The following is a 20,193-nucleotide window of genomic DNA, read 5'->3' on the forward strand; positions in this document are numbered from 1 at the left end:
GGAAACCGTAGGGAAGTCAATACAATCTCCAGGTAGTTTAGGAAGGACTATCTTTTTGAAGCATAGAAGGTGAATATGAGATGGACAATCAAGATTTTTATATTATTTGGACCATGCCCCCATTAGACATTTGTATGAAGCAATCAAAGTGTCTACTGAGAAGAAGGGAAAAGAAGAAATATTCAAATATTACCAGCATGTAAAGGTTACTTGAAGCCACAACTACAGAAAGATAAATGATACTGTGAACAGGAACTGTGGGAAATTCTGACAATGAGAAATCATAAAGAAAGCAAAAGAAAAGTAAAGATAAGCCACTTTGAAAAGAAAATGGTCTAAGAGCAATGCAAATGAAGACAAAAATGATCACTAGCCTGGAATGAGGAAGAAACTGGAAACTTGGACATAAGTCACCTGGTGCTGGGATAAAGATGTCCAAAAGGGCTAGGACAGAAGTAGCCCAGTGTTTGGATTCTTCAGCAGGTGCTCGCAATAAAACAAGCTCTGCTAAGCTCTAGGAAAAAGTATCCCATGCCTATGTATCATGTAAGCCATGGCTTTTCATTTATTTTTGGAATTTGTTGCTATATTATCATGCTGTCATTCTTGACATTTCAGTTTCCATTATTGTATACTATAGCTTAATTTCTATGCATCTTTACATAGCTCTCTTCATCTCACTTTCCCCTCCAACTCCTACCCTCATTTTCTGTTGTGCTTCATATCCAAAGGGCAATGTGAAAATGGATTTTTAACCAATATCAAATTTATCAAGAAATAAGAGTCTGCCTTCCAAGACAGGCAGCAACATGATCTCCTGGCAAGTCTGTCAGTACCACAGGGTCAATCAGGCTACAGAACAATGGGAATACATGGTTAATATTTTCATGGAACCAGCAATTCATGCCAGTGATGAGAGAAGCACTGGTTTATTTACAGATTTGAGCATGACAGTGAAAGACTCTGGACTATCATACAGCAGAAGGAGTAAATGCTAGTTTCTTAAGTAAGAACTCAAAGGCCCAGTGCAAGAACAAATTTCATGGGTTCATAGCCTCTGGGATCTCCAGTGTGGTTGCTAAGCATGTTGTGTTAGCTATAAGGTATTGGGAAGCAATTTAGAAACCCGAGTTTAATCACACACAAATGAAAAATTATATACCCCCTCTTTGAAAAATTCAGATTTAAGACAATCACTTTTTGGTGTGTGTGGTGGCGGGGGGGGGGGTGAGTGTGAATGTTCAGATATGTGAGTGTGGATGTACAGGCCAGAGAAATATGGAGGACAGAATACATTTGAGGGGTATTGGTCCTCAACTTCTACATCATTTGAAGCAGAGTTCTTGGTATTCAAGACTAGTCTACACATGGGGTCTAAGAATTTACATGGGGTCTAATAATTTACATGGGGGCTAAGAATTTACATTGGGCCTAAGAATCCAAATTCAGGCATTCAGACTTGTGCAGGAAGCACTTTATCCATTGAGCCATTGCCCCAGCCTGGAAACAACCTTTGAGGTTCACACACCCAGGAATCAGAATGATTTTGGGCATAGTCCTTCTGTGAGGATTTGAAGGAAAATATTGCTCAGCTCATCTTTCTTCTTAAAACTGAGTGACTTCTATTTCTCACTAGTGGTGGTCAATGAATCAGTATCAGGGGAAGAAATATACTGCCCCCTGAAAATACAAGTCTGTCTCTGTAGGAAAGCCCTCAAAAGAGGACTTCTAGTAAGCACACATAATCAAGTATTCTCTTTTGTGTAAACCACCTGGACCAAATTAGGAAGATGCATTCAGCCCCTTTCTTCTAGTGTGACTGGCTAGGCCACTAGCAGGATGGCATGGCCCTTCACAGATAACCATATTTGTAATGAAAGTTGTGGCAGAGGTTAAAAAAAAAGTGGGTTTAGTTGAAATTCTTGAGAAGACCACTCAATGAAAGTGCCATCATCTTATCCTGAGAAGCAACTTACAAAATCAAAACACTGCTGTGTCACCTCACACATATGCTGAGAATGGTGGGTGACACTCCAAAGACAGTGATCTCATAAAGACTACAATAGAAGAGGGAGAAGGCATGGCTTGCATAGGAATGAGAGGACAGGCCTATGGCTGGTGTGGAAAGAGGAAGTTACCATGTAGGAGCAACGGCCTGTATTAGTCATCTAGAGGACAATGTTCCAGTCTTAAACTCTTCCTTGGTTCAGCCCCACTGCCTTGCTTTCTCCTTTTTCCTCAGTGTCTAGTAAGGGGATTGATCTTCCTGCATATCAGCAACATCTTTCAAACAGCAATATGATTAGCTAAGAAGAGTCTGTACCAACAACAGAAGCTAGAAGCCTTATGGGGTTTGAACCAGAAAAAAAACAATTGAAATCACAGACTAGAGAAAAGAACATACTAGAGCTGAGCTTTAACAAGAGACACAGGAACATAGTGTCTAAGAATAAGCACCTTTCATCCACATAGAGAGTTAAGATTTGTTAGAGGTATTTTCTAAGAGACCAATCAAAGTATATCTAATTAGATTAGATTCAAGATTTGAACTTAATTTTGATTTTTTTTTTCTTTGAACTGTTGTTACTTTGAGTGTGAATACATGTGAGGGCTGAGATTGCAGTTTTCTTTGAGTTACATTTTTGATAATTCAAACCAAATAAAATAAGTTTTGATGCCTTGTCTGTACTACAACTGAGACTAAGTAGTCTCTTCCACTGGTTGACTCTGGATCATGAGATATTAACTAATAATGAGTTTTCCACAGGTACCAACCTCTTGCCCTTAAATGTGGCTTTAACCAGAGTAAAGAGATTGTAGATAGATAGATGATAGATAGATAGATGAAAGTTTTATTTATGACATGTGATAAGTCATCCTATGACTTCACGAACAATGCTGCTTACAAAAGCAGTGTAGGCTATGAAGGTAAATACCTATCCACAATACATACCTCTACCTCCAAGGACTTATTCCTGAACTCTTTGATGAAAAATTATGGAAAGAACCATTTTTCATTCTTTTCAATTTGTCAGGTAGCTGGCTGCCACTCTGCAAAAAGCCTACAATATAGTTGAAACTTTGAATTAGGCTTCAATGTTGGCAGATTGGGCACTCACCAATATCAAAAGGTAAGCAATTCTTGGCAGCCTCTCACCTTGACACTCTGATCATTTCATTAATGGTCCATCGAACAAGTACTGAAAAAAGATACATATTATCCACTGGTTAGGCCAACAACCCAATTCTGAGGACCTGTTCTATAATAGACTATCTCTGCTGAGCATTTACAAAAAATACAAATATTGTCATGCTCTATATCTTTCCAAATTTGCCATTTGTGGATCTTCTCTAATTCTACTATCAATTTTTAACCTAGTATTTATTCCTTTCCAAGTCATTGACAAGCCAAGTACCTTGCTAGCCAGACACGGAAAGCACTACCAGTACTGATATGTATTTAGTCACTTCTTGATAATCAATACTGGACAAACACACAGGCATTGTTGAAGTTAACTCTCCCTACCAGCAGAAAACATCCAACCAGGAGCAGCTTGTGGGAGGAAAGGGTTTATTTTGATTTATAGACTCGAGGGAAAGCTTCATGATGGCAAGGGGAAATTATGGTATGAAGAGAGGGTGGATATCACCTCCTGGCCAACATCAGATTAACCATAGCAACAGCAGGGTGTGCAAAACACTGGAAAGGGGAAGCTGGCTATAACACCCATAAGCCTGCCCCCAATGACACACTGCCTCCAGGAGGCTCCAATTCCCAAATTAACACCGTCTGGGGGACTAGCATTTGGAAAATGTAAGTTTATCAGGGACACCTGAATCAAACCACCACAGGCTTGTTAGGTTGTTTTCATCTTACCGTCTTCCAAGGTAAACCTGAGTAGCACTGCAGTGCAGTATCTGTTCATTATCTTTTTTCCCTCCAGACCCTAGTGGTCCAGTTCTCTTGTGGAAAATAGTGTCCATGTGCATCACAACAAAGAGGATGACTATTACCTAGCAAGCAGGGGTGTATATGACAAATAAAATATTGGAAACTAGAATATCCTAAGTCAGTAATGAAATTATATTTTTCTTGCCTGGATAAATAATGAAAATTTTAATTTATATTTTTAATTATGTGAATACAGTCAAGTTGCTACCATTGTTAGCCTCCTCCCTGTTCCTCCCCCTCCCTGGCCCCTCCTTGTTGGGATATGTGGATCATGCATTGTGGAGTTAGCCCTCAGTTATGGGCAGGAGGAAATGTCTCTGTGTAGCATGACCCAATGTGTGGCTCTGACATTTTTTCTGCTCCCTGTTCCACAAATTTCCCTGAGCCATGTTGGGTTCATTTTAGGTCTGCTTCAGTGATAAGGTCTTAGAAGCATCTGTGTCTCTGGATATCTGATTTGGTAGAAGCTGATTGTTCTCTGTGTTGATCTCCTTCACCCTTGCGCTAGTACCAGGTTCACCAAGCAAACAGCACCCTTGCTTGTTTTGCCAATTATTCTTAATTCCAGCTGGGCCCCTTTTGAGGTATGATGAGGTGGTTCTCTCCTTAGGATCTGTGTCTATCTGAAAAAGAGAAGGAGATTCTCCAACAGAGAGTAAAGTTAGAAGCAGATAAATGGGATAACCTTTATTGTTTTTAGAGAAAATTTAATAGTGTAGGCCCTCTTATAGCCCATGATTGGTGGTAGCTTGATAATGGAGAGCAAGCTCATTTTTGGATATGGTTCTGACTTGTTTCCCAGCTCCATATGTGGGTTCCATTCCCTGAGCGGTTCAATTAGCCAAATCAAGAGCAGTTGCTTGCCACCATGGCTGTGCACCACTATTGCACTTGTGTGAGCATCACAACAGGTTATTTGCTGCTAAGAGTTGCTTGGACAGATATTGGTCATTTTCCCCCAGTCACCCATGTAGCACCTTCTGGCACTAGATGCACTGTCTGGGGACTGACTCCCTTCCAGCTTCCAGCCATGTCACTCCATGTTACTTGTCAACCACATATGTTGTCTTTAGCAGTAAGGTCTTACCACTAACCTTTGGTGGGTCATCAAGTACTCTGACAGAAATCTAATTGTGTTTGATAGCTACCTGCTGGTACTGGGAGTTAATAAAGATTAGTAGAATTATGCAGAGACTTACTGGAAATGAGTACTTCTAAAAAGTTACATCTAACAAGAGCAGACACTTCAATTCCTCTGACATATGCTCTATGTTGTGTGCATGTGACTTCTAAATCTAAAATAAGCATCTCAACAAAATGAAGGATGCCAACATAAAGAGTACAAGGCAACACACTCAGGGCGATAAGTAAAAAATATGGAAAGGACAAACTTCTGAAAATATTCTTGAGCCATTAAATTAAGAATTCTTGGAATTATGTCTGGACATCTTATTTGCAAGATAACTGATTTCAAAGTGTCAAAATAACTCAGACGTGTACAGGGCCAAGTGTGAAGGTAAGGTTCTCATTTTCCAGTGTAGATGGTCAGGAGACTTGTGGAAGCAGGGAAGGGAAAGATGACCAAGGCAAACTAACAAAATTCTGTCTGTCACTGTGCACTCTCCAGAAGGTCACAGTCATGCTGGGACAAACAGATTGACGGATGAGTCCTTCCAGCCAATTGAAAGCCCTTTGGCCAAGGCTGTTAAAACTGAGATTTAACAGACTGAGCAGTCCTGCTAAATGGAGAGGAAACTGCACATGCCTGCTTGTCACTACAATAGTGGAATGAATTTTCTGGAAGTTTATTAAAACCCTTAAATCTCAAGCTCTTGACATAACTCATCATAATCTGTGTTTTGTTGTATGCATGTTTCTGAAGCAGGTTTTCATCATCCCATATTATTGCTGTAACACACAACAATGCTTACTTCAGCCTCCAGAGTCCTGGGATTAAAGGTTTGCACTACTACACCAGACTCAGGATATTGTTTGTTTGTTGGTTGGTTGGTTTGTTTTAAGTGGGTGGGATTGTTGATTTTGTTCTTTATTGTGACTATTGTTATAATATTTTAATAGTTATTATTTATATACTTGAGGGGCAAATGTGAGTATGAGAGTGCCAAAGCCTCCTGCCTCTGCAGATGAGCTCCAGACACTGAGCCTCTGGCTTTACATAGATACTGGAGAATTGAACTGGGACTGCAAAGCTTGGCAGACAAGCACCTTTTACCACTAAGCCATCTCTCCAGTCCTCAGAATTTTCATTTTAATAAAATTCCCAAATTCTTCATAAGCATATAAAAATCCGAGAAGCATTTTTCAGAACAAAATTTTTGGACACAGTCATTACCACGTAGAAATGACCAGATATAAGTCAGATCTTCCTTGGTCTTTTTCTCTTTCTTCTCTCTCTTTCATCTATTTTTCTTCTCTCTCTCTCTCTCTCTCTCTCTCTCTCTCTCTCTCTCTCTCTCTAATATGTGTAATTAAATAAATCTAAAAATATTTTTACATAAAAAATAAATAACTGCAAAAATTAAATAGAAAGCTTGGTAAGTTTTCAATGACAGGACATTTCCAATGAATTTACTTTTACTTCTGCCTTAATGCAAAATCATTGATATTGAAGAGATAAGTTTGGAAAATTTTTTGCTTTATTTAATTTATTTATTTGAGAGAGGGAGGAAGGGAAAGAGAGAGAATGGGCACATCAAGGAACCTAGCCTCTGCAAATGAGCACCAGATGCATGCATCACTTTGTGCATTTGGCTTATGTGGGTCCTGGGGAATTGAACCTAGTTTCTTTGGCTTTGCAGGCTAGTGCCTTACCAGCTAACCAAGAGATAATTTTTGAATGGAGGAGATATAACCATTTCTATAAACTACTTTTTCAGAACTGCAAATATTTCTGGATTATGAAGTATGAAAACTAGACAGAACATTAACATTTGAATTCAGAGCTCAGTAATTCCATAAGATGAAGAAGTGAATGTAAAGAATTTAGAACATAAATGTGTAAATGTTTAAGAAGTAAATAAAGTCAAGATAGTTAAAGGGGCATGCTTAGCTAACAAGGAATTCAACTCTTTGTCATGGCCAGTCATTATGTGGGCAGTAGGGGTAAAAATATGAATGGTTTCATCCATTCCTTAAAGAAACATGAAATCTAAATAAACTATAAGGAACTCTCAGACTAAAATGTGTGGAACCAAATAACAGGCATGCTTTTGAAAGTCTTTGACATGTAAATCTGTACATAGCAGACAGAATTACCACAGAGATATTTACTTTACGCTATTTTTCCAGCCTGTTTTCTACCACAATTTTCTGCCAAGTGCCATCTTTCCCCTACTTATGTGCACATGGTTTCAGATAAGCTACATCTGTGCTCTGAGGTAGAAACATGAAGCGGCAACCTGGGCAATCAGAGAACATATAAAATACTGTAGTACCCTTTCCACCCATCAGTCCTGCATACCACACCCACATCAGCACCTGCAAGAACAATAAATACTGTATCTTTTCTAGTCTTTGACATGTGCCTGTCAGGATAGAAGATATTGCCGAGGAAATCATTCTCTAGAATTGTAAGGCTGGGTAACCAGAAAAATGATTCCACGTGTACTGATAGAAATGTCAGTAAATGAAGAGCAATGGGGAAGGAAGATGAATTCAATTTTAGATAATGAGATTTAATTTAAAATAACTTATTATTTCTTTTTGATTATAATAAGTAATGCATGGTTTTATAGATAAATTTGAATATAGGGAAAAGGTGGAGTGAAAACATTTAAAAATAATCTTGTAAACATTTTGATGCATTTTCTCCCAAGATTTTTCTTTTCACATATAAACTTATTTTTTAAAAGTAGTATAATGTTTTATATTCATCACGAATTTTACTATTTTCACTCAAATTTCAAAGTGAGATTTTTAATGTAAAAATATTTTAAATGTAGGATTTATTACATCTATGTAATAGCCTATACATGTGTTAAATGTATCTAACGTTATTATTAAGAGATCCCTCACTACATAATTATAAATAAGAACATTTTAATATAGCTATGTTATACCAAGAATATTGATTTTGATATTGATATTTTCCTAGGACAAACTAAAAATTTGTGGAACAAACTTCTAGGTCAGGTCAGAGAAGATGAGCTACTTAAGGCAACAAAGAGACTTATCATGATTTCTACAATTTAATCTGTGTTAACCAGTGACTGAGTGGGCTAATTAATAATTGTTTTGGTAAATTATTGTTAACTATTAACAAATAGACCAAAAGTCAGACTCTAGACATTATGGGTAGAGTCCAAGTTTCTGTGGGCTTTGCTTTACTTTTATTTTTTTTTAATTTTTCAGATTTCCTGTAAGAGTCCCATGTATAGAATGCTGCTGGTAAAAGATGCAGTGTGTTAACACAGTAGAACTAGGTGTTATATTGCACTTTACATTGTACTAGCTGATAGAACATCAATGGGTTAGAATCTATACTTAAATTTTCTATCACAGAATTATGAATACTAAATATGATTCAAATAAATGTGGGTTTTTCAAAAAGTACCTTGTATTTCTTACATGACAGATAAAATTATATATAAATTCACACACTGAATAATGCTCAAAAATGACTTTTAGATCAATGGTAGACCAGACAGAAGTCCCCCAATATTATCATAGAGCTGAGAAATTCCTATCTTCTAATGAACAGATATCTGAGGAAGACACAAGAGGACATTATCCAGCTGTAGGCAAGGAGAAAGGCCTCAAGAGAATCCAGTCTAGCAACACCCTAATTTCAGATATACAGCCTCTAGAATCATGAGAAAAATTTTCTGTTGTTAACACTCCCAATCTGTAGTACTTGGTTTTGTGACAGTCCCAACAAACAGGTTAAGGATGTTTTGAATAAATGGCATTCCCAAACTCCCTTCCTAGTGCTCCAAACCTTTTTATAAATATCAAAATTTTATTTCATTTTAATTTTTATTATTTGAAAGAGATAGAGAGAGAGAGAGAGAGAGAGAGAGAGAGAGAGAGAGAGAGAGAGAGAGAATGGACATGCCAGGACCTTCAGCCTCTGCAAATGAACTCCAGTTGCATGTGCCATCTTGTGTATCTGGCTTACATGGGTTCTGGGGAATTGAACCTGAGTCCTTTGGCTTTTCAGGCAAGTGCCTTGACTATTAAGCCATTTCTCCACCCCTGCAAATCTTTTTATGAATTCATTTGTTTGTGGTGAAGAACTACAACCACAGCTACCATCAAAGCACAGATTCAGTAACATCAAAGTCCCCAAAAGAAATGTGTCATGATATGCAGAGACATTTATCTTGCCCATAACTGTGGGCTGACTCCACAATGCACGATCCATATACAAGGAGGGACCAATGGGGAGGGGGTAGGTCATGGATGAGCCTAATAATGGTACCAAACTGACTGTATTTGCTGAATGCAAAACTAATTAATAAAACAATTATACACACACACACACGCATATAATCTGTCCCCTTCCTAGTCAAGCTGGGAAGAGGGAGAAGGGTCCCAGAAGACCCCCCACACACACATAAAGAAGAAGGAGCAAAGAAGGGTAAGAGGCCTCCACATATATTTCAGGCCCATTCTTATGGATCAGAATGAACTTCATCATCAGACTCAGATGTGCAAGGGAGGGACCTTATTGATTGTTGGTCCCAAAAGGAAGACTGACTCAGGAAGGGTCCACCCATGGGGGCCAAGTCTGTAAAACTTGGGGAGAACAAGGAGCTGCTACTGCAGAGGGGTTGTTGTCTTCAGCTATCTTGGATAAGACTGAGACAGATGCAGGTTCTAGTCATGCTAGAGCAGACATGGTGATGTCACTTCGTACCACACAAAAGACTAGATGGCTCCTAACTCATATTATTTCTGTCAGGAGTTCTGTTCGGATTCACTGTATAACTCACTGAACCAGCTGTGGACTTTGCTGTGCTCAGATGATAATATGGCCTAGGTAATAAAAGCAGGCATAATTATTAAATACTCAACTTGAAGGATATGGTACTCATTTCATAAATAAGAACACAGGTGGTAGGGCAACCAAAATTGCTTAAACCCCATAGCAAAAATCATGCCCTCTTGTTGTCAAGAGAAATAAAAAATACTGCATAAACAAAATCATGACAAAAATTTAAAGTCCAAAAATGAATACCTTTGTAATTTTGTCAGAAACATTGCAGTTTAACAATATAAGCTTCATTCTCACACAAACCTTATAAGATTTCCGTTAGCTTTTGGTACACTGGAAGTGGTTTTCAGCAAATAGTAAACACTCTTAGGTTTGTAATGATGTATATACATCTTCAAATCCTGAACCTGTTCCTTATTTATGGTGTGACATTTTGTGAAATACTTTGGTTCTACGGCTACTATCATTCGTAAATGTAAATAAGAATAATAATGCAAACCAGGAGTACCTAAAACTTTGGCTCTTCTGGCCATATTGGACAAAGAAGTGACTTTGGACAGGCATTCATCTAGTTTTATATAGCAATTTCCTCTGTATTGAAACATTCCTTCCTGGAAGAACTGGGAGGCTCATAAGAATCATAAAGTAGACAACTCACAGTTTTTTGAAGTGTCAGAAACTTTCGAGATTCACAAGGTCCATCTCATGGATATATAAGCAATAAACAATAGCTTTGGCTAGTGAAGCTGGCTATAAGTCATGCAAAGAGGTTCACGGAGGCAGATTCAGTAATCCCTTACTTATGCTGGGGTGGGGTGGGTGATGAGTCACCCATGCTCCCATAAGTAACCCCGATAAACTCACTAGTTTGTCGAGTCGCACACTGGTGAAAGAAGATTTTATTTTGTACTGCTGTCTGAGTCTTCAGGGGTGAGTGAACATCTGTTTGTAGCTCCCCAGAAAAAGTTAATACAATACTAAGTATGATGTTATAGAGATCAATATGGAATGATATTTGAGATATCCTTCTGGATATTGTTACTTTCCATTAACTTTTGTGTAAGTAAAAGAAGAACCCTGAGGACCTTTTTTTAAAAAAGAAATATTAGACAGAGCCTCCTTTACCCATAATCACTGCAGCTTGCCTGTTACCAGCCTTGAATACTGTGGTAGTTTAAATGAATGGCCCCAATATATTTAGGATTTCATTACAGTTTGCAATTTGGATCTGCAGCCAACTGGGTGGAGGATCTAGGCAGATCTTAGGATCCAGCACTGAGGTCCACACCTTAAGGTTAATTTGAAATTCCATTCTAAAGATAAGCAACATGCTGAGTTTTCCCCTGGAGTTCCTGAAGTGTACTGTGTGGTGTGGCTTTGGAATTTTAGGCTTGTGTCTTCACTCTCTGCTTGGACCTGTGAAAGTGGTCCACCTTCTTCTGCCATTATGGATCTTCCCCTGGATCTATAAGCTTCAACAACCCCTTCCTCTATAACTGGGCCTGGTCTGGAAGTTCACCTCTGTGGCCTGAAGCTGACTGCTACAGTCATCTTATGTTCTGATAACAGTTGGCTACACAAAGGAGAACCAAATGTTCCCATGTCTAACACTCCAACTGTCTTTACTGTCTATTTTTACAGAAGGTACTAGGAAGAAATTGCTTCTTGCTTGTACTAAAATTGCAGTATGAGGGGGGAAATGCTTGTAGTAGATAGGCTTTCAGGGGCCAATGGAAGAAAGCCTTAAAAATTAATCTTAATTTCAAGTTTCTGTCCAATTAAACAATTAACCAACCGAACATAAAATATACACTAATTGAAAAAATTATTCAAAATTTAACTTAAATGCAAGAATATGTTCATGTGTTATAGAGTCTGTTTAAGACAGGAGATCAAATTTTCAAGTACACCACAGGAAGTAGTGAAGCCACTTGTTCTTCTGGGTGTCAGGCAACTAGATATGGTGGACCACTACACAAGGACTGGATTCACGTTTTCTGCTCTTTAATATTCATGATGCTATATAAAAGGCTGTATGTACTTGACATTTTCAGGGCCAATTTTTGTAAATGGTCTTCACCCAGCCTCTAAATTTGCAAACACAAATTATTTGGGCAAATATTTCTGGTAGTTAGATACAAATGCAGTGTTTGAGGATATTATTTGATTCACATAAATTTAGAGACCATTCCCCAAGAATATGGAACAACTTTCTCCTCTTCCCTTCCCATCGCATCCATAAAAAACCTAGTAGTTTAGTTATTTCTACAAGTTTTAATATGAAAATAAAAAATAGGATGGGACACAAAAATTGTGTATTATATACATCGACTCTAAGAACTTCATGTATATCCCCACTATTTACCATGAGCTTCATGAAGGCAGGTAACAAAACATTTTTCCATTTATTCCTGGGGATATGAACCCCTCTTCTCATATTTCCAAATAGCACCTTAAAATATCTAAAACTAACCAAAAGATCTATTTATAAGGTGCAAAGCAACAGAAGAGTATGTATCCCTCCTGGGTTTTTCATAGAGGGGGATTTTTTTTTTTTTTTTTTGTCCCTGCACAGCTGTCCAAGGCACTATTGATGGTTTTCAATGTATTCATCTTAACCACCACTTAATAGAATCATTGGGTTTCTTTGTAAATTCTAGTAATAAAATCAATACAAAATGGAATTTTCCAATCTACACTTAATCTAATTGTGATTTTTCTTTATTTGTGTTTTTTAAATCTTTTTAAGCTCAATAAGTGGTCTATCCAAAATGTAAGTACCTGATTGATTGACAGATTATTTTATAACTAGCACTTATTATTCCTTTTTTATTAAAAGCTAAGAGGCTTTTAACATAAAAACAATAAGGCAAAAAAAAGCCTTTGACTCACTTTTTTTTTCAAATAGAAAATTTGAGAGTATAAAGTTCTGAAATCAAGGTTTTTTGATAATATGTACATTTCTTGCATCATATTTTCTTTGGCTATCACAAATTGTTATAAGTGGATCTACAATGCAAGGGTAAAAATTCAAAAGATGTATTGAAGAATTTCAAAGGAATATGCCATAGGTAATAACTGATCTTTTCTTCCTTTTATGTATTTAAATATAAAACTAAAATGAATGGTATGCAAGAATTTTGATTCCAGTGCATATTTTTATGAGACTGTGGGAATCAGTTCATATGTAGAGTGCAGGTTCTGCCCGATCTTTACAGTCTGCATAATTGTTTCCCTTTAAGAATACTTCATGATTTCTTAAAACTTAAGAAAACAGAGCATTTTTTTTATAATTTGGTAGATAGACCTTATCTTATTATATTCCACAAATAGCTTTTAGAGTTTACTTCCTGTTTGATTTTCAGATGGTTGATATTTGAAATAAAATAACAGAATTCTTATTGTCTTACACCCAGAATGAGTAAAACTTATTAACTCTATTCCACTTTGTGGTAACTTTAAATGGTACTACCTATGTAGTTGTACATAGAATGCAAGGAGATAGAAATTCTACATAACTTTTAATGAAAATAAGACCATATTGTTTAGCAACTTTGAACAGTATGTTCTTCCTTACTAAACATACTTTTTGTCATACTCAGTACCTTGCATGCTGCGGATATGTTTCAGCAGTTACAAATGCTTTCTTACAAAGCCTGCCTACTTGGTTTCAATTCCCCAGTATCCTTGGAAAGGCCTCCTTTAGGAGGGCACTAATCAACTCCAGAGATTCCACTTCTAATCCCATCATATGGGACATTATGTTTCAACATAAGGGTTCTGGGGAAAAAGGATGTAAGCATTCTGACTACAACAGTAATATTGATCTCAACCACCAGATGTAGCTTAGGGAACTGGTTTATGATCTTTGCTATATTCAAACATACCAATCTACTGGTCAGTAATATGGAATACATAAGAAATATATCTTGTGGCTGGAGGGATGGTTTAGCAGTTAAGGCATTTTTTCTGCAATGCCAAAGGACCCATGTTTGATTCCCCAAGAACCATGTTAACCAGATACACAAGGAGGTGCATGTGTCTGGAGTTTGTCTGCAGTGGCTGGAGGCCCTGGCACACCCATTCTCTCTCTCTCTCTTCAATAAGTAAATAAATAAAGAGTTTTATCTCAAATTATTCTGCTATCTGAAGACCACTTGTCATTCCTGGTCATGTAGATGTCATCTACTCTATGATGGCTAATCAAAGTAGCATATGTACTTTCCTGGGTAGTTTTATACTCCAGTAATATCTAAAGAAAAGAAGAAACTTCACTTAAATCATGGTCTGTGATGTGATACTGTCTAAGGCACAGTACTCCCCTACTTTACATGAGCTCTACTTTATAATGTGGTACTTACCCAAACAAAAATTTAGTCCATTTCATTCATTCATTATGTTCCAATAATATAACTTCATTTTATGAAATTTCTTGAGATGATTGGGAGCTCTATACACAAAAATCAGGGCCTAAATTTCATCTCTAGCATACAGCAAACTCTCCACATTCATGAACTAATATTCAGTAATACATGATTGATAGGGGGAAATGATGGCAATAAGTACAGTGAATTGTATTTGGTTTTCAGTATGGTTCAAACAGTTGCTTTTAAGCTCAAGCTACCAGAGTCTGTAAAGATACCTGACTCATTTGTGACCCAGGAGAATGTTGGAATGTTCCAGATGGAGGTGACATGTCAGATCTCTGGAAATCAACTAAAGGAAATTGTTGAATCTAAGGTCTAGCAATGGAACCATGTTATAGAAAGAGTGGCCACAGTACTAAGGTTGCTTCAAAGAAGCAAAAACAAACAAACAACAACAAAATAATACAAGGCCACATTTGACCTCAGCACACATGGGAAGAAAGGACAGAGTCAGCTTACTCCCTGAACTAGAAGAATCCTGACGAATGGAAGGTTGACTGAGTGTAAACATCAACTACTGCAAGAAAGGGTTGGGGAAAGTAACTCTTCTTGGAAAATCTGTGTTTATTGGATTATTCAATAAAACTCACTCAGAGATGACTGCTTCCCTGACTGGTCACTTTTCCTTTGCTAAACTAACCATTTTAGGCACTCACTGATTTCAGTCCCATTATCTTGCAACATGCTTGCCTGTCCAGTCCATACCTCCTCCTCCCTCTGTTTTCCCTGATTTCTAAGATATGGTTCCTGCATATATTGTTTGTCTTTCCTTATCCACAGATCTTTAGAACATCCTTTTTGTTTGAAGAGGGGAAGATTCTCTGATGTTCATTTTGTTACCAGTTCTCTTTGTGTGTCTCCAGGTTCTTGGTGCCTTATTCATAGAATTAGAAATTTTACACAGAAAAAGAAAGCAGTAAGCAACACTATTAAGAGCAAAGAAACAGTACACTGCCAATGGGCAGCCTCAGAGAAAGAGTCTAAATGGTCCACATTATTGCCCAAGGTCTTTGTAAGGAATCTACAAGAAGGAGGAGCCAGTTGCTAAGAGCATAATGATGCTCTGGTTCAATTGACAAAGTTGGACTATGTGACCTTTCCTTTACTGTGCATGTTCCTGCCCATGATGGATCTGATTTAATTCATACATACACCTGGTTATACAAAGACATAAGATAGTGAATAGGTGTTTGTCCTCAAAGTTTACTTAGGGGACACAATTTACCTTTATGGACATGTACTCCAAACCAGTCTGGAATAGATGGTCTCCTGATCTCAGATACATCTAAAAACAGACTTGAATGGAAATTGATTATAAATAATAGTCACTATGGAAGGAAAAGCCTAGTTCATTATTAGAGAGTGTTTGTGCACTTCAGTGCAGGTGGGGGTCCCAAGTTGCCAACAGAGTCTTCACATGCATTGTTAGGGACTATTTACTGTCTAAGCCAAGCAGTGCTCCAAGTTTCCAAACTATTCTCTATGCTTTCTTGCCTTATCTTCATTTATTTTATTTTTGAAAAATCATCATGTTTAGTAATCTTAGATGGGCATACATCCCATGGCTAAGGAAACTTTTTCCAATAATTTTTATACTATTCAGTGATAGTATTTATGAAGAATTAGAAGTTTTCTTTTGTCTACATTTTTCACATCTAAAAAGAAATTAATGAAAAGTTGAGATGTAAACGTAGGTAACATGTGGAAAAATCAGAGTGTCATTCATTGCTATTGCTACAAATATATTGTAAAATGACAGCAGTACCTGGAAAAACTGATCAATTATTTTCAATAAAGAGCATATGTCTACTCTATAACACAGAGGTTCCCATCCCCAGAGAAGGAGTATGCATGTCCATATGAGAGAAGGAACAATGTCGAAAAATGATAAAATTGTACCATAGTGTTTTTAAATGCTTTATATATTATAGGCAAAGAAAAAGTCCATGACATAAATGTCAACAGATAGGACATGATAATGAATATACAAATGAGGGGGCTGGTACCTAGTTCACCAAGAAAACAGACCCTTGCTTGTTTTGCCAATTGTTCTTAGTTTCTGCCAGGGCCCTTTTGAAGTATGATGGGGTGGTTCTTTCCTTAGGATCTACATCTATCTGAAAAAGAGAAGCAGATTCTCCAATGGAGAATAAGTTAGCACTAGATAAATGAAATAACCCTTGCTTTTTAATAGAGAATTTAATAGGTGTAGGCTTTCTTGTAGCCCACAGTTGGTGGTAGCTTGATAATGGAGAGCGGGCTTATGTTTGGATATGGTTCTCACTTGTTTCCCAGCTCCAGCTATGGGTCCAGTACCACTGAGGGGACCACTTAGCCAAATCAAGAGCAATTGGTTTCCTACCATGGCTGTGTGCCACTATTGCACTGTGTGAGCATCACAACAGGTTATTTGCTGCTCACTAGGTTAGACCATGAGTTGCTCATGCTGTTTTCTTGGTGAGCCAGGTACCAGCACAAGAGTGAAGGAGATCAACACACAGAAAAATCAACTCCTACCAAATCAGAGAGCCAGAGACCCAGAGGCCCCCAACACCTCATCACTGAAGCAGACCAAAAATGAACCCAACATGGCTCAGGGAAATTTTGCAGAAGAGGGGGCAGAAAGAATTTCAGAGCCACATGTTGGGTCATGATATGCAGACATTTTTCCTCCCCATAGCAGTGGGCTAACTCCCTATTGCATGGCCCATATACCTCAACAAGGAGGGGCCAAGGGGAGGAGTTAGGTAATGGATGGGCCTAATAATGGTACCAAATTGACTGTATCACTGAGCACAAAACTAATTAATAAAATAAAATTAAAATTAAAAAAATGAGGGGCTGAATCTCAGGGTAATGTGTATGATATTCAAAATTTGGCTGAACTCGGGCTAAAGAAGGTCGACTTCCGGTTAAGATGGTGGCGTAGGTACCACGCCAAAGCAGCCTAGGGGGGAAAAAGACCAAAAAAACTTAGCAAAATACACACTTTTACTAAAAAGTGAGGTGTATAGGAAATTGAAGCAGCAGCAGAGAAGTAGAAGAGTTCCAGAGCATCCAGAGCCTGCAGAGGTGGGAAAAGCAGCTCAGGCAGCTCGGCCAACCGCCACAGCCTCGGCGCACCAGAAAGCCACCAGGCTTGGCTCCAGCCTCAGGAAAAGCCAGGTGTGGGAGCTTCCCCTCACACCGGTGCTCTCTGCAGCTTGGGAAATGTGAGGAGAGAGCGGCAGCAAGCAACAGAGGAGCAGACCGCGAGGTACAAGAATGCTTGGAGCAGCAAGAGAACCAGAGCAGCTGCGGCTCCCTCCCCTCCCCCACAGACTGAGCCCAGCTCCAGCGAACAGAGCAGTAGACCAGGACCTGGCCACGCCAACTTGGGCTGACAGTGGGACCCAAGCAGGAGCATAGTTTGGCAGCAACATCAGCTGCTCCAGCACCGGTAACAGCGGCCACAGCAGCAGCAGACCCAGGAGTGTCAGCAGCGGCAGACTCAACAGCAGCAGCTTCAGTGGGAGCAGTGGCAGTGGAAACAGCAGCAGGGGTGCTGATATGCAGGGCCAAACTTGCCAGGCTCAGTTTGCCCCGCAGGAAAAGAAAGTGCCCAGCTCCAGAAATAAGAACAGCATCCCGACGACCCAGGCAGCAACTTGACTGAGACCAAAATCATCCAAGGTAACTGGGATTGCACCAGGGAAGGGTCTCACTTGGTCTCAAGCTGACTTGGATTCCTCAACAGACCAGAAAGCTTAACCACTTTGTTGATAGAGGATCTGGTCGTTATAATAACTACTCTTGCATACATACTCGGGGCTGTTTTTGATTGAATGTGTACAGTGTTTAGTTAAATTTTAGAATCTACCTGTATTTTATTCCACTCAGCCTGCTTGAATACTCCTATAGCAGGGAAACTCAACCCCTAAGAACATCTTTGTAGATACTCTGAGTCTTAAGAGCCACACGTAACACCTTAAGGTCCTACCCTGAAAATATATTACATCAAATCAATTGATACAGCTAAGAATACACAGCTAGCTAGAAAATCCAAGCATTAACTTAATCCAAGATACAAAAATATATACACTATAACACAAGAAACACTAAAAAGCAAGACGATATAAATCCACCTAAAAGTGTTAATGCATCAGAAATGTCCTCCAGTGAGAAAGAGTTAGAGGAAATGCCTGAGAAAGAGTTGAAAAGAATGATTGTAAATATGTTCAAAGAGGTCAAAGAACACATCAAAACAATCAAAGAAGAAATCAAAGAGGAAATCAAAAGAATCAAAGAAGATGCAGGACATCAACTTAATGAAATAAAGAAGGCAATACAAGACATAAATAAGGAAATAGAAATAATAAAGAAAAACCAGTCAGAATTACTAGCAATGAAGAACACAGTTAATGAAATAAAAAACTCTGTAGAAAATCTCACCAGTAGGATGGATGAGGGAGAGGACGGAATATCTAAGCTAGAAGACCAGGTGGCGGATCTACTACAGGCCAACAAAGAGAAAGATAAACTTATAGAAAAGTATGAGTGGGAATTTCAAGATATTCGGGACACTATGAAAAGATCCAATATAAGAATTCAAGGCATAGTAGAAGGAGAAGAACTCCACTCCAGAGGCATAGTAGGCGTCTTCAAGAAAATCACAGAAGAAATTTCCCCCAAATTGGGAAAGAGGTGCCAATGCAGATACAGGAAGCCTTTAGAACCCCAGCCAGACAAAACCCAGAAAGAACCTCTCCTCGCCATATTATAATCAAACTTCCAAACACACACACCAAAGAAAAAATATTGAAAGCAGTTAGAGAGAAAAATCAAGTTACCTACAAAAGCAAGCCCATCAGGATTACAGCAGATTATTCAACACAAACTTTTAAAGCCAGAAGGGCTTGGGGTGATATATTCCAAGTTCTGAAAGATAACAACTGTCAACTAAGGTTACTTTATCTTGCAAAGTTATCCATTCAAATAGATGGAGAAATAAAGACATTCCATGACAAAAGCAGGTTAAAGGAGTATTTGAAGACAAAACCAGCTCTATAGAAAATACTTGATAGAATCCTCCATGCTGAAGAAAAGGAAAAGCACACATATAAGGAACCTAGAAAAAACAAGCAATTCTCAAATACTAGTTAACAGAAGAGAGTGCAGGTAGAACCAGAAACACACACACACACACACAAAAATGGCAAACATAAATACACACCCTTCAATAATATCTCTTAATATCAACGGCCTCAATGCCCCAACGAAAAGACATAGATTTGCAGACTGGGTTATAAAGCAGGATCCTACAATTTGTTGTCTCCAAGAAACTCACCTTTCTACAAAGGATAGATATTATCTTAGGGTGAAATGTTGGAAGACGGTGTTTCAAGCAAATGGGCCTAGAAAATAAGCAGGGGGTGCTATCCTAATATCAGACAGGGTAGAGTTTAGTCCGACGTTAGTCAAGAAAGATAAGGAAGGTCACTTTATATTGATTAAGGGCACACTCCAACAGGAGGACATTACAATCCTAAACATATATGCACCTAACATAGGGGCTCACAAATTCGTCAAACAAGCACTATTAGAACTAAGGTCACAGATAACACCAAACATAGTGGTGGTGGGTGACTTTAACACCCCACTCCCATCAATTGACAGGTCATCCCGGGAAAGAATAAACAGAGAGGCATCTGGACAAAATGAGGTCATAGAAGGAATGGATTTAACAGATATATACAGGACATTTCATCCAAAGGCTACAGAATATACATTCTTTTCAGCAGCACATGGAACATTCTCTAAAATAGACCATATACTAGGTCACAAAGCAAATCTTAACAAATTCAGGAAAATTGAAATAA

This window comes from Jaculus jaculus, chromosome 10, assembly GCF_020740685.1.
Source record: "Jaculus jaculus isolate mJacJac1 chromosome 10, mJacJac1.mat.Y.cur, whole genome shotgun sequence".
NCBI lineage: Eukaryota > Metazoa > Chordata > Mammalia > Rodentia > Dipodidae > Jaculus > Jaculus jaculus.